This window comes from Pelodiscus sinensis, chromosome 20, assembly GCF_052426305.1.
Source record: "Pelodiscus sinensis isolate ZL-2025 chromosome 20, ASM5242630v1, whole genome shotgun sequence".
Taxonomy (NCBI): Eukaryota; Metazoa; Chordata; order Testudines; family Trionychidae; genus Pelodiscus; species Pelodiscus sinensis.
Window position 1 is genome coordinate 11,476,399 of NC_143071.1, and position 11,025 is coordinate 11,487,423.

Below are 11,025 nucleotides of genomic sequence, written 5' to 3' on the forward strand. Positions count from 1 at the left end.
CTATGCCTCCTACCATAAGATGCTCAAGAGGCAGAGTTTTGGTAGTAGAACAGGCACGTTTAGTGCGTAGTGTCTCACCTCTAGTGGCCAGTCCACAGAGTGGATGAATGTCTACTACTGCTACTGGCCACCGGAATCAGTGCTTTACTAAACTTGGAGAGGCCTGTGTTGGTGCCCCTATAGGCCAAACAATGGTGGTGCGATGACATTAGTATCATGCTCCTGCACCGACCAATTTGACCACTAAGACGATAGCACTAGAACAGTGGTTCTCAAAGTGTGGTCCGCAGAGACCACTAGTGGTCCACGACAGTCTTGCAGGTGGACCGCAGGCTTGGGACTCACCCCTGCGAGGTTGGAGTGCCAGTGCCAACTTCCTGCTGCAGGGAGAGGGAATGGGCTCACAGGCCGGATCCGGCTTGTGGGGGAAGGAAGTGGCTCCATACACAGCTGCTTCTCTTCCCCTCAGCTGGGAGAACAGCAGCAAAGGAAACTGCTCTCCTAGAGGCTTTCCCTGTTGCTTCCATTGGCCAGAATTACAGCCAATAGGAGCAGTGGAGGGTGTGGCGCCAGGTAAATGACCCCCATCGCCTTCGTAAAATCCCCTCATGCCAAGACGCCCCCAGTCCCTTTCTCCCGCCCCCGACCTCCCACCCTCAGCCTGCTCCAGCACCCTATGTCCTGGCCAGACCCCACATCCACATCCTCTCCTGCAGCCATTCTGTTGTCATGGGTGGTTGGCTGATGGTCCACGGAAAGTTTTGTATGGAGCAGGTGGGCTGCGGGCCAAAAAGTTTGAGAACCGCTGCACTAGAAGAAAGGTGCCTGCTCTTATGCAAAAATAAGGTAAGTGAGCCTGGGAAGGGTTTTATTCTGCATGCTGCAGAGCACCTCCCACAGGCTACTGCCCACCCTGAGCTCCCTTTGGCTTCAGTGGGTGTTGATGCTGAGCTCCTCCTAGGTATGTAGGTGGGCCTGGTGGGTGTTTCGAAGGCTTCCCCATCCGAACTGGGGTTGAAAATGCAGCTGCACGTTTAACCTGATACTAATCACTGCAAATGGAAATGAAGGAAGAAAGAGAGGCCTGTGCTGCGAGTTCTGGTTCGACAGCTAAAATAAGGTCCTTCTTTGATAGCAGAGAACCAGCAGACTCAGCTCTTTAAGGAGACAAGATCAGCTCCCCTCTGCTGTTGCCTGGCCTATGGCTATATGTGATTCCTGCTGGCCCAGTGAGTAATTCTGACATCCTCTCTTTGCCTTGCAAAGCTGAGTCACTTGCATTCTGCACTCTGTCACTGCATTACTTACATGGCCTGAAAGGAAACTTTAACACATCCAGTGAATCATCAGGGATTGGATCATATTTAATGTTATTCCATTGGTATTTCCCTTCCATTGTAGCACATCTGCCAACACCTAAAACTTTGGCTAATCCGGACTCCTAAATGCATTGAGTTGTTGACACATGCAGCTGCTAATAAAATAATGCTTTTAAAAACAAATCCTTTAAAGTTCCCTTCAATAAACAAGCAGCCCTTAGAGGATTTCTGTAGCACTTGGGAGCTGCTAATTTTGTCAGACTACTTCCTTGTTTTGGGGCTGCTTATTTAAAGAACCCAAAGTTAAAAATGTTTCAATAGCCAGTCTTTATCTACAGAGCTACAGGTTTCATGCCAAGACATTATTTGTACAGCAACGAAGTGAACAGTTTCTTGGTCGCTCTCTCTCCTTCTTGGTCTCTCGCAGCGGCACACACATTCCTTTTCTGACCAAGATAAAAATAAAACGCTTGAAAAGCAGAGACAAAACCATAACAGTGTTAAGTAAAGAAAACAGGGCATTAACGTACAGCCTGTGCCAGGCTGTCAGCTTCGTGATACAGCAGCTCCTGAGAGGGACATGGGGATTTGCTACTTTGCTTTTTCCAGGTGTCAAAGCTATATCCAATTGGCCTGTGGACAGCTCAGCATTTGAAACAGTGGTCCCCAACGTGCTGTCTGCAGGCGCCATGGCGCCCGCTGGGCCATTTCTGTGTGCCCGCCAAGTGAACGGGGCCACCTCTGCCCCTGGGCGCGCGGCGGATGGGCAGTGTCGGCCCTGGGTATGTAGCACATGGGCGGCCCCGCCCCCGGGTGCGCAGCGTTTGGGTGGCTCTGCCCCCAGATGTGCGGTGCAAGGGCTGTGCCGGCCCCGGGTGCGTGGCACAGGGGCGGCCCCGGCTGTGGGCATGCGGCACAGGAGCAGCACCGGTCCCAGGCGTGCAGCACACGGGCAGTGCCGAACCCGGGCAAGTGGCGTTTGGGCAGCCCCGTCCCCGGGTGCGCAGCGCAAGGGCTGTACTGGCCCCAGGCGCACGGCATATGGGTGGTGCCGGCCCCTGGGCGTGCAGCACAGGAGTGGTGCCGGCCCCGGGCATGCAGCACACGGGCAGTGGCGGCCCCACCTCCGGGCATGCGGCACATGGGCTGTTCTGGCCCTGGCACACAGCATATGGGCAGCCCCACCCCTGGGCGCGCAGCACAGGAGCAGCGCCGGCACTGGGAGTGCAGTGCATGGGTGGCGCCAGCACCGGGCACATGTGCCGTATGGGTGGCCCGCCCCCTGGGTGCCCGGCAGCCCCAAAAGGTTGGGGACCATTGAAAGAAAGAAAGAAAATATCTGGAAGAGCAGAAAATTATCCAGCAGAATTTGGGAGAATTTAAATATGCTATAAAACAAATATAATCATTTCTCTTTGCTGGTTTTGTTAGAGTAACTATTTGGGATCTTTTGTGCATTATTCCCAGATCTATATAGCCCAGCAAATATCCGTTTTATTTCCACATCTGCGGATGGCAATGTGGATATCCTCAACTAATTTTTGCAGATACAGAAGTGGATGTGGATCCAAATTTTGTATCCGTGCAGGGCTCTACAGATCTGCAATTTTCAAATAAGTTAGGACTCCTAGAGGTTATTAGATCGGTCCCCTTAATACTGAAATCCATCCCATTCTTTGACTCATTGAGATCAATTTTTGTTTGTCCATTAAGTGGCATTATTCCAATGCTTTTCATCCTGGATTATCTGAAATCCTGTTTATTTCAATTTACATTGGTAATAAATGCATTGCTATGTTGCAGTTCATTCCTGGAAATGCAGCCATCTCTGGGGTGAAACACAGCAGCTAGTTTAACAGCCTACAGCATCCATGGCTACTATCTGACAACAGTTACTATACAATAGGATAGGAAAAATTATAGTTTTCCCATTGTATTTGGCATTCCAAATTCCAGACTATAACTCTGGTACTGATTGACAAATGCTATTTTTAAAACGGTCACTACCATGGTTATTTGTAGAATAGGTAGTTTTTACCTTACTATTTCTGTGTGTAAACCTAAACATCCTCTACCACTTGCATCCTTTTCTTTTTGGCTTCTCATTGGGTACCTGCGGAACTTGAAACAAAGTTTGCTCTGTTGCTGCAATGGACATTTTTAATGTACACCTGGGTGGGCTTAGCACAGTACTGGGAATAGGATTGGCTCTTTCATCCATGCTTGTCGGATGGCAACCCCTCCCTCCAGCAGAGTAAAAAAACACCGCAAGAGCATGCAGTGTAAATTCCCAGTAACACTGAAAGCACATGGCTCTTTCCATAAGACTTGACACTTTGGAGAGAGCTGGATGGAAAAGGGGGGAAAAGGTTTTATGAAAATGTTTGCCAGTTTCCAAGCCGTTTTCCATCCTGGCTTTCTTACAGCTGACATGCTCTGCCAGGTTCTAATCCATTGCACTTTTTTAGTGCCTGATAGCCAGAGAGTTCAAAGCATTTAAGAAACACTCATTGATGGAGCACCGCAGCCAAGCATCATGGGCCCTATCTGACAAATGGGAAAGTGAGGCTCCGAGCGGTGAAATGATTTCCTAACTGTCCCACAGCCAATCAGTGGCAGAGTTTGGCCTAGACCTGAGCTCTCCAGAGGCTGAGCCTCGTGCTTTAAGCATCACATCCTGCTTCCTTGCAGTTTACGCTGCAGACTCTGTCCACAGGCTGCCCAGGAACATGCTAACACTGCTCCAGGGAGTATGCCAAGCAGGCTGTACTGTGGTGGGCCAGCTGGCACCTCAGACTCGGTCTTGCCTCCTAAATACAAACTCTCCAACCCCCAGCCCAGGAGAAATAGTGGGTAAAAAGACCAAGGTGCTGCCCCAGCCACACTGCTGCTGTTAGTGTATTAGCTCCACCTCTCCAAACCTACATTACACCACCCAGCTTTTGGCCATCAGCCTGGGAGGGGCCTTAAATAGCCGTGTCGCAATAGCCTGTTGCAATACATGCTGATCTTTTGCTTGGCAGCACAGATAGTATCCTACTTGCTGGGCAAAGTCTATCTATGCCCCATGACAGATGCAAGACAAGCCCATGGTGGTCAAGTGGCTGCACTTCTAATTAACAGGGTGATATTGAGAAACAATCTCGACTTCACCCAAGGAAACCACAGGGGTGGGAGGCAAATGCAACTGACACTAATGGTGTGTGTGTGTGTGTGTGTGTCTAGACTACAGCCCTCTGTTGCCAGAGGGATAGAAATTAGACATACCAAAATTGCTAATGAAGTGGGGATTTAAATATCCCATGCTTCATTAGAATAAAAATGGCCGCCACTTTTCGCTGATGCGGCACTTTGCCGGCAAAGAGCAGCAGTCTAGATGGGGATCGGTCGACAAGGAAAGCCTTTTCTGACCGATCCCTTATGCCTTATGCTCCCTTATGCCTCGCGAGGTTTACAGGATCGGTCAGAAAAGGCTTTCCTTGTCAACCGATCCCAGTCTAGACTGCCGCTTTTTGCTGGCAAAGTGGCACGGCGGCAAAAAGCGGTGGCCATTTCTATTCAAATGAAGCGCGGGATAATTAATCCCCGCTTCATTAGCAATTTTGGTATGTCTAATTTACTTCTGTCGCCAGAGGGATGTAGTCTAGACATACCCAGAGAGAGAGAGTTACAGGGGTGATTAAAATAGCAGCCAGTGCTCATCCATAACATGCGCCTGGGAATAGAGGGTACTCAGCACCTCACAGGATTTGGCCCTTACTAAAGAGACCATGAAGTATAGATTGGCTCAGTCGTGATGTTTACAATAGAAATCACATTTGAAAAGAGCCAGTGAGAAATGGTTTGTTAGTTTTTCGTTTATGTTGAAGGTCAAATGTGCCACGAATCCCCTTGCAGCTTGAATGACAAAGTCTTATTCCTGAAGTCCAGGAACACCGTAAATGGCATGGACAATATTCTCCATCCAACCCAGAAAACCTAGAGCAGGCACAGCCCACCATAAGCCAGTCACTGGGACAGTCAGATACACGCAGGGGCGGCCCGTGGCTATAGGCTGACTCAGCCGTCGCCTAGGGGCGCCGCCGTGGACAGAGCCCGATGATGACACCACGGGGCGCCTTATGATGACATCACCCCATTGACGGCCCATTGATCGCCGTGCAGGCGGAGGAGCCGATCCCACTTTCCGCCTGGGGTGCCAGCTGCCGCAGCCCGCCTTGGACCGCTCCTGGATACACGGGATGCACAGGTCTCAAGCAACTACATGCAGAGAGGCTGTGGATCGATGGCAATATAGGGTGTAGTTACATTTAAAATCCCCTGCCTTAAAACATCACTGGCTGCAAAAGAAGCTAAATGAGAGAGGAAGCTTCCTCTGTTAAACTCCTTGAGATCCTTGGATGGCGGGTGCAATAGCAGCGTGAAACACATAGTGCCCCAGAAGAAGTGCAATGAATCCTATTCTAAGAATCTCAGAAGGGTAACCATGTTAGTCTGGAAGGCCACTCAGGTCAGGCACCCAATACTGGAAGCACCCCAAATCTCTAAGCATTCTTGACAATCTTGGCCTAATGGTCACTGCCCTCCTACTAATAGGTTGACACTCCCCTTCGAGCACTTACTGCAAATTCCATCAGATGAAGTGGGTTTTACCCACAAAAGCTCATGATAGACTTTTCAGTTGTGGAGGTGCCACAGGACTGCTTGTATTCTAAAAGAACATTCACAGAACGCAGTCAATAGAAAACCTAATCACTGATGTGTCTGACCTTCATTTGCACTTAAAGAGCAGCTAGAATCAGTAATAGGTTGGGGGGGAGGGAATTTCCTACTCAGACTCACTTACAGCATTGATCCAGCTACTGCAAAAAGCTTGCACGTGTCACAGATTCTACTTCTTCAGCTACAGCAATATAGAGGAGGGGCTGGAAGAGTTAGGTAAACACAGGGGAAACTTCATTGGCTTCCCCTCCACTACTGGCAAATAAAAACCTCCTATGCCCATTCCTTAGGAATCCTGCAACTCTACATCTCCAGCCTTCCATTCTTTATACATGAACATATCAGGGTTAAGCACTGATGCTACTCATGCCTGCGAGAGTCTGGGAGGGAATAGGGGCAGTTATTAGGGGGAAAGCCTTTGAAAATGGACGGACTCCTCCTGCAGCCAGGATAACTCATGCAGAGGATCGCACTGACAGTCACAGGTGACTTTACGGGCCACACAATCCAGCCTTTAATCCACTACCACCCACTTTATTGGTTACCTTGGGATGCCACATTCCTTCCACTTTTCATCTTCATATTCAGGAGACGTGGCAGGCTTGATTTATTTTTGGTAGCTCATAATGCAGCCATCAAACTCTGGAACTTCAGCCTTACCTAGGGACATGCTATCAGTTTTCATCTATCTAAAAGGATGTTATAAGGAGGAGGGAGAAAAATTGTTCTCCCTGGCCTCTGAGGATAGGGCAAGAAGCAATGGGCTTAAATTGCAGCAAGGGAGGTTTAGGCTGGACATTAGGAAAAACTTCCTAACTGTCAGGGTGGTTAAAACTTGAATAAATTGCCTAGGGAGGTTGCGGAATCTCCATCACCGGAGATATTTAAGAGCAGGTCAGATAGACACCTGTCAGGGATGATTCTAGACAGTGCTTGGTCCTGCCGTGAGGGGAGGGAACTGGACTTGATCATCTCTCGAGGTCCCTTCCAGTTTTATAAATTTATCCCTGCCTGGCATTCAGGCTGGGGAGATGTATTCAGCCTCAGTGAAACTGGAATGGAATTTCTTTAATCACAAGGGGTCAGAGGAACGTGATAATCACAGAATCATGGAAGCCTATGTCTGAACGGGACCTGGCATGATTAACTAGTCCAGCCCCCCGGGCTAAGCATGACCAAGTAGTCCTGGAATAGTAAAGGGCCACAACTTTCTAAAGCTTCTCTGAGGTTCAGGAACAATTTATACTATAGGGGTACTGAGAAGCATTGAACCAAACTGTAAACTCTGTAAGATGGAAACCACTTCAAACCAGGGGGTGACGCAGCTCCCCCACCACTCCGGATCTAGCATCGTTGAAGCCACTAAAAATTTGTGGTACCTCACACGAGAACCTTGAAGGAGCCTGATTTTTTTTAAGTGCTGAACATCTGCCCTGCAAGGCCACTCAAGTGGGATACCCAATATTGCAAGCACCCCCAATCGCTAAGCTTTTTTGAAAGATCTTGGTCTAAGCTTCTCTGTTCTCCTACTCATAGGTTGCTGCTCCCCTTCCAGCACCCACTGCAAATTCCCTCACATTGTAAATGTTCCCGGTTTTAATGCTACCAGCTCTGGTCTGAGGTAGAGAGAAGAAAAAAAAAGTCCCCAACAATCTGCTCGAGGGGTACTTGAGCAACTGGGATGTCGTCCATCTCCCCCAGAAAGAAGTGTTTCAACTGCTAATAAAATTAAGTTTTCCTTAATAACCCTATTTCCGCTGGTGAACAGCTATTTACCAAGCGTTCCTGCCGCCAACCAAAGAGTTCCATTGGCATAATCAGAGGCTTTGACTGTGAAATTAGGGTATTTCCTGCTGCCACTGGTTTAATTCACATCATGTGGCTCACGGACAATTCCCATCTGATTGGACGCACCATGTTACAGTGCCACAAAAGTGAGCTGTGAACTGGTGGTGATTCACACTAGTACAGAAGAGTTCAGCAGGTGCCCACAAAAGCCAGGCTGCAAGCTGTGAGTGAAACATCACTCTAATTGCTCTTCGGTAGAGGTCTGGTCCTGAAACCTTCGTTCACACGAGGCCCCTCTGTTCTATCATTCGTAGGTTCTTATATCACACAGCACTGTATTATCTGAGCCCCTTCCAGTAGGACACTAAGCCCTGGTCTGCACTAGGGCTTTATTTCAAAATAACCCCCCTTAGGTCGAATTATTAAGCGGAGCGTCCACATGACCTAGACTTATTTTGAAATAACGGGCCACTTAAGTTGAAATCTGTACTCCTGCTTTCCTCGAGGAATAACACTAATTTTGAAATAGTTATTTTGAAATAGTGTGGACGCTCTGGTGCCGCTATTTCAAAATAACTACTTCCCAGAGTCATTCAAACTAATTACTCCTCAGTACTGCCGGAGGCTCTAAGTCAAGGTAGCGCATCAGAGCCTGCCTCGGACTACTTTTGAGGGTTCCCCATACTGAGGACCCGCCATTTCGATTTTGTTATTTTTGGAGTTATTACATCGATTTTAGTTATTTCAAAATAGTTTCCTAGTGTAGACATGCCCTAAAAGACACAACCACTTTTCAGACCCGGTTTGGTCTCTCTCATTCTCTCATGTTGAGCAGCAGAGAGAGAGGGATAAGTGTGTGGGTAGCGCCGTGTTTTATTTTGGTTGGGTTTTTAGGGATGGTGGATGGTTCGTTAACATCCAGGCTGCACAGCAGGTTGAAGAAGCACGCCCGATGTTTGGCACAGATGGTGGAGGGGTTGCGGATGGTCCTCCGCTGCTGGTGGGGGGGAATTAGTCCACGGGCTCAGACTGGGCCCTCAGACACTGTTTTGCACACACACATTGGCCTCCATTTTCAAACGTGACCAGCTAGGTTAGGTGCCTCCATGTTGGGGCCTGGGTTCTGGAAGTGCCAAGCAGGTTTGAGAAAGTCAAGCCCTTTTAAGGCACCGTAAATTGGGCATTGAGAAACTGAGGCACCCAACATCTCCAGTCATTTGATCATTTAGGCCATGGCCTTCCAGAAGGCTTATAGAGGTCTGGGTCCTCCACAGCAGTCCGGCTCAGAGCAGCATGCAGTGTGGAACATTAATGGCTGCCAGCCTATCACCTAAGAAGGAAGATCTGCTATGAACCTAGCATGCCCTCAGCACTGTTCCCTCTAATCTTTTTCATCCATATGTGGATTTTTTTCACCTGTGTGTGGAACACACTTTGTGGGTATGTCCAGAGAGGCATGTAAAATAGGCTACCCGACATAGTCAATGAAGCAGGGATTTAAATATCACAAGGCATAAGGAAGTGGTCAACAAAGGCTTCCCGTCGACCGATCCGCGTCTTGACTCGCGCACTGTGCTGACGATCAGATGAGCTGGCACAGCACAGTGGCCATTTTTATTTTAATGAAGCCGGGGATATTTAAATCCCTGCTTCATTGACTATGTCAGGTAGCCTATTTTACATGCCTCTGTCGGCAGAGACATGTAGTCTAGACATACCCTGTATGTACACCAAGGCATGACAAAAACACCTAAGTGTGGGCGCTTTGCTCATCAGCTGGCTGGCATTTGAATCTCTCCTGAGCGGCCACAAAAAAGTGCACAGCTTACAGGGAACACTAGCCCTCACCCCCTGCTCTGGAGGAAAGAGCTGCAGAGGCAGTAGGGGGCATCACAAAACTCGTGCAGCTGACATGTGACCACGTGGCACAACTGGCCACGATTGGGAAAGGTTTGGGGGATGGAGGTGGAAGGCTCTGTGCAGGCTTTGTCCAGCTTCCTCTGTCTCTATTACCTATAAGGGAAGTGGAGGCGTGACTTGATTGGACCAGAATTATCCACATAGTTTCTCCCTATTTGACAGAAGGGGAATTTTCCTGCAGCAAAGACATTACAAAAGCCAATGGTTGGATGTTGAAGTTGGCCGGAAGATAAGAAATAGGAAGCACATTTTTAACAGAGAAGAGTTAACCATTGGAACAGGTTGCCAAAGTCTTTGTACCAAGACGGGAAGTCTTCCTGAAAGACACACTCCTGTTTACTCCCAAGTTGCATGGCCAAAGGCAACAATTGCTGGGCAGGTCTACAGTGCAGCCAGACACCTGCCGCTGGCTTGGGCCAGCTTGTGGAACTCAGGCTGTGGGATCGTTTAGACTTCTAGGCACAGGCTGGACCCCGAGTTCTGAGACCCTCCTACCTTAAAAGGTAGGAGGGTCATTCCAGAGCACCAAGCTGGGAAGTCTACACGCCAATGAAGCAGCCACACAGCCTGCGAGTCCAAGTCAGCCGGCACGGGCCACCAATGGCTTTTTCAATGCTGCACAGACACTGCCGGCATGTGCAATCTTTGGCTTCTGTGATGAAGGCTGGATCAGATTTATTTTATAACAGAAACATTCCCCCTTTAGCGTTTAAATCCTTCAAAATAATAGTGACAAAATCAAGAATTCCAGAGAATAAATTCCAAAAAAAAGTCCATGTTTCTAACCGTGACCGGCCTTTCCTGTTTTCAGCACTACCATTAACCCGCTTCTTGTTCGCCAGCCTATTGCCTGGGATGGTAATGCTCTCTAGTCAGTGTTACACATCAGAACCAAAGCAGAAAGATAAAGCTAGTCACATCCACCGGCCTTGCCAAAGAAAACAGGCCGCCCCTTCCTTCTTACCTCAGTACCAGGGGAAGGCATTGGCAGGTGTTAGAGGAGGAAATGTCTATCAATCAAGAGAGCTCTGCACTTAAGGATTCCTAGGATGAGGTATTGGAAGACATCGGAGGTGTCAAAACAGGAAGGACTGAATCAAACAGCTGACTGCAAGTGCAAGAAATCCCCAGGATAGGCAATAGAGAGGATGGCTGATTGAGTGATTAAGTCATTCTACTGGGACTCAATAACTCTTGAGTGAATTCTTGGCTCACCACAGATTTCTTTGGGCAAGTTACATCTCTTTATACCTCAGTTCCTAGTCTGAAAAATGGG

At 48.5% G+C, this 11,025-nt stretch overlaps 1 long non-coding RNA gene across 2 annotated transcripts in view; it reads right to left on the minus strand.

The window, feature by feature from the left end:
- The window catches only part of LOC112546137 (uncharacterized), a 271,614-nt gene that overhangs the window by 234,215 nt on the left and 26,374 nt on the right, over positions 1 to 11,025 (minus strand). The window contains exon 3 of one of the 2 annotated variants that reach the window (XR_012896886.2): positions 641 to 1,765. The exons of the other annotated variant lie outside the window; for it this stretch is intronic. This is a non-coding gene — a long non-coding RNA (uncharacterized LOC112546137). Of the gene's footprint in view, positions 1 to 640; positions 1,766 to 11,025 lie in introns of those variants that run through there. 2 annotated transcript variants of the gene reach the window in all.